We start from the raw sequence: 4,851 nt of genomic DNA on the forward strand, positions 1-4,851 counted from the left end.
TATATATATATATACATCTATCCATGAACTATTTTAAAAATTCTACTTTTTAGCATCTCACGTTTTCCTTTTTTTTTTTTTTAATCTCTTCCATATTTTGGAAAAAAAAAGACTCCTACAATAAAACTACTACTATAATTTCGCCTTCCATATCCTTATATTTAGGCACTAACATAATTGATTTTGAAAGAAAATAAAATGCTAAATTTTAGGGAAAAAAATTTTAAATCTAATATTCCATTCTTGTAAAGTCTCTCACGTTCTCTCTCTCTATCTATGTACTACTTTAAAAATTTCCACTTTCTATCTATGTACTGATTTTGAAAAAAAATAAAATGCTAAATTTTAGGGAAAAAAAAATTAAAAGTCTAATATTTCATTCTTGTAAAGTCTCTCACGTTCTTGGTGTTGTTGATGTGGGTTTTTTTTTTTTTTTTTTTTTTTTCAAATTTTATGTATGACAGTTATCATTTTTTGTCTATTCGTAAAATGTAGTATTTTTAATCCTAAAATTTAGTCATTTACTACACATCCATAACATAAGTAAATAAAAGCTTAATTTGAAAATTTTATGGCAAGAGATACACGTTAATTGTATACAAAAGAAATATAGTTTCTATTACAAAAGAAATTTTTTTACAACAGTTTCTTAGATATCAACCACTTTATGTGAGGTTTAATACATATAATAATTCTTGTAAAGTCTCTCACCCGAACTTATCTAATATTCCATTCCAATGACTCCTCAATGCAATCCAAAAAGTTTGTGCGTACGTGAACCTGAGAGAGATAAAAGAATTAGGGTTAAACCAAGTATTTTTTTTTTTTTTTAAACTTTAATTAACCAACCAACGTTTAAAGGTATATGTTGTTAAAGATAATAGCTTAAGTTTGTTAGAGTTTGTGTTTGAAATATTTGAATTCAAATAGAAATAGAAAATTCTTCTCCCAAAAAAAAAAAAAAAAAAAGAATAAAGCAAACATTTGAATAAAATAGTAGTTATCCGAAAATGTTGGTAGTGATAATCATCAATACCACGTATGAGTCAATAATCTTAAACGTTTTTTTTTTTTTTTTTTTTTTATGGTTATAATTGTTTTTAACAAAAAATTATCTACTACGTTTTTATTTTGAAAAAAAAAAATCCCACTTTTGTTAAAAAAAAAAAAAAAAAAAAAAAAAAAAAAAAACTCTGGCCGACCCTTTTTTTTTCTATTTGTATATTATCATTGATTCATTATCATGGCTATGTAGAATGTGTATCGTTCAGTACATGGAGGGGCAGTGGCATCTATTGCAGAGATAGTGTCAATTGCTTGTGCTAGAACTGTGGTGGCTGAGGGTAAGGAACTCTTTCTTGGCGAACTGGCCATATCATATCTCTCCGGTGCTCAAACTAATGTAAGTTTTTCTTCCTTGAAAAAAAAAATCCCACTTTTGTAAAAAAAAAAAAAAAAAAAAAAAAAAACTCTGGCCGACCCTTTTTTTTTTTCAAAATTAAAAAAAAAAAAAAAAAAAAAAAAAGAACCTTAACACGTTTGAATTCCACTCCCACATTTTACTCCTAACAAATTGTTTGCATTCCACTCTCCCTTGTTTTACTCCTAAGAAACTGCTTTACTATCAAATTTAAAATTTTCAACTTCTCTTTAATAACATGCACGTTGGTATTGACGATTTTTTCTTTTTTCTTGAACCCACCTGATGACCAAATGCATGTGGGCCCAATAATTTGAGATGGATAACCCTTTTTTTTTTTTTTTTTTTTTTTGAGATGTAGACAACTTTAATTGGATAATTTAGATATACATAAAAGTTACACAAATTTAAAAAAAAAAAAAAATTCATTCTAAATAAAAAAATTTAGTAGCTGTTTAGTAGTGATAGACGTGTAGATGATTGTGATTAACCATTTGATAAAGTTGGATGTATTTAGTGCAAATGCAGTTAGAAATAGATAATTGTGGTTAACCTTTTGATAAAATGAAAAACTTTTTTTTTTTTTAAAGAAATAATAAAATTAAAAACCTAATAAGAGAGTGATGGACATTGTTGACCTTATTTTTTTAAAAAAAAAACTCACTATCTATTCATGAGGTGATCATGGTTATAATTTCTTAAAATGTAAACAAAGGCTATTAAAAGAGGTAAGGGAAGTCATACTGTTTAACTGTTGGAGAATGATTTTGAATACTTCTTTTGTAGCATAAGACAACCCTGTCTTTGGATCACAATACCTACAACATGAAATGACAATTCATTAAGAAGTACAATGGTGGAGTATATGAAGGAACCATTTATTTCAAAATTACATTTTAAAATAAAGAAGAAGGGAAAAAAAAAACAAAGAGTTAACGTGATACATATAAGAAAAAAAGAAGAAGTAGAACTTAAAGAAAGTGAATCATAAACAAAAGAAAAGAAAACAAAGAGGAACTTGCAAAAGATAGAAACTGAAAATTTGTTGAAACCTCTGACAGTAAATATCTTTAATATGAAGAAAAAGAGAAGATGATGTAGAGCTAAACTAAATGTCTTTAATTTGAAGAAGAATGAGAGAGAGAAAGTGAGATAGAAACTGTAAAGCGTACGTGAGTTTGTGGTTTTAAAGTGTAGGAGTTTTAATTTACATATCTATCCTCGGTGGTTGAAAACTTGTAAGTGGATATGATGAGGGTATCTTAGGCATGAAAAATGTGGAATCCAAACAGGGAAGCCCCTTAAATAGTAGTATAGATAAAACAAAGAGGAACTTGCAAAAGATAGAACCTGAAAATTTGTTGAAGCCTCTGACAGTAAATATCTTTAATCTGAAGAAAAAGAGAAGATGATGTAGAGCTAAACTATATGTCTTTAATTTGAAGAAGAATGAGAGAGAGAAAGTGAGATAGAAACTGTAAAGCGTACGTGAGTTTGTGGTTTTAAAGTGTAGGTGTTTTAATTTATATATCTATCCTCGGTGGTTGAAAACTTGTACGTGGGTATGATAAGGGTATCTTAGGCATTAAAAATGTGGAATCCAAACAGGGGAAGCCCCTTAAATAGTGGGTTTTTTTTTTTTTTTTTTTCTCAAATTTTACATCTTGTACTTTGTCTTTTTTTTTAATATATATATACACACATCTATCCATTTACTATTTTAAAAATCCTACTTTTTAGCATCTCACGTTTTCCTTTTTTATTTTTTTAATCTCTTCCATATTTTGGAAAAAAAAAAGACTCCTACAATAAAACTACTACTACTATAATTTCTCCTTCCATATCCTTATATTTAGGCACTAACATAATTGATTTTGAAGAAAATAAAATAATAAATTTTAGGGAAAAAAATTTTAAATCTAATATTCCATTCTTGTAAAGTCTCTCACGTTCTCTCTCTCTCTATCTATGTACTATTTAAAAAATTTCCACTTTCTATCCCACGTTAAACATCTCAAGTTTTCATTCTTCTTCTTTTTTTTTCTTTTTTTTCTTTTTTTTTTTCAAATTTTATGTATGACAGTTATCATTTTTTGTCTTTTCCTAAAATGTAGTTTTTTTAATCCTAAAATTTAGTCATTTACTACACATCCATAACATAAGTAAATAAAACTTAAATTGGAAATTTTATGTGAAGAGATACATGTCAATTGTATACAAAATAAATCTCACGTTTTCCTCTTTTTTTTTTTTCTTTTTTTTTTAATGTCGTCCATATTTTGGAAAAGAAAGACTCCTACAATAAAACTACTACTATAATTTCTCCATCCATATCCTTATATTTAGGCACTAACATATCTGATTTTGAAAAAAAATAAAATGCTAAATTTTAGGGAAAAAAAATTAAAAGTCTAATATTTCATTCTTGTAAAGTCTCTCACGTTCTTGGTGTTGTTGATGTGGGTTTTTTTTTTTTTTTTTTTCAAATTTTATGTATGACAGTTATCATTTTTTGTCTATTCGTAAAATGTAGTATTTTTAATCCTAAAATTTAGTCATTTACTACACATCCATAACATAAGTAAATAAAAGCTTAATTTGAAAATTTTATGGCAAGAGATACACGTTAATTGTATACAAAAGAAATATAGTTTCTGTGGGGCCCGGCCCAAAAATGATGGGCTATTCCAAGCTCAGGCCCGTCCGAGGAGCGTCCTGTCCAACGAAAAGCCTCATATGAAGCGCTATTCAACCCCAATAGCGTCAAGGAAACCTGTCCGAGGAGTAACTCCTCCTCGGACATCGCGAAGCCCAGACGAGAAACTTGCCCCAGCCATTTCAACTCGTCTTCCCAACATATAAAACGAATTAAATTCAAAATATCCCACGGAAGGCTACCACCACATTAATTGCACCCCAACCACCCTCTTGGCCGCATTAATGAGGAAAAGACTCCTGAACAGTACCGCCTTGGCCTCTGCAACTCACAAAGGGTCTGATGAGGGCGTCTGATGGGACAGGTGCTCGAGTGGATGCTTGAATGATTAACAGGTGTAAGGTTGGGATGAAAAGAAGAAAAATATATAATGTAGTGGAGTCCCTCAAAGAAGGGGACGAGAGAACTGTATCAGAAACAAAAAAAGAAATAAGATCAGACTTGAGAAAGATCCATTCGGGTGTTTTTCTATTTTTCTTTTTGCAAACCATACTGCCCATGCATAAGACCGAACAAGTTCACTGAGGCCAAGTTCTTTGACCCATCCTCTACAAATAATTATTGTGGGTTGCGCTTTGGGCCAGGGCCTAATCAACACGAGTTGGGCCAGGAAAATCGTGCAACCACAATTGGCGCCGTCTGTGGGAAGAGCTAGGGCATCAGCTAGTGCAACAGTCGAGCATGGAAGAACTAGATCTACACCAGGACGATCCTC

The 4,851-nt window shown here is 30.0% G+C and overlaps 1 long non-coding RNA gene across 1 annotated transcript; it reads right to left on the reverse strand.

Annotated features, from left to right (window-relative positions):
- Nucleotides 1–592: 592 nt before the first annotated feature.
- On the reverse strand, nt 593–2,330 carry LOC126723417 (uncharacterized). The gene is made up of 2 exons (XR_007654286.1): nt 2,165–2,330; nt 593–780 (listed from the first exon to the last, which is right to left on the reverse strand). It is a non-coding gene; the product is annotated as an uncharacterized LOC126723417 (long non-coding RNA).
- Nucleotides 2,331–4,851: the final 2,521 nt, after the last annotated feature.

The sequence above is a fragment of the Quercus robur genome, chromosome 4 (assembly GCF_932294415.1).
Source record: "Quercus robur chromosome 4, dhQueRobu3.1, whole genome shotgun sequence".
NCBI lineage: Eukaryota > Viridiplantae > Streptophyta > Magnoliopsida > Fagales > Fagaceae > Quercus > Quercus robur.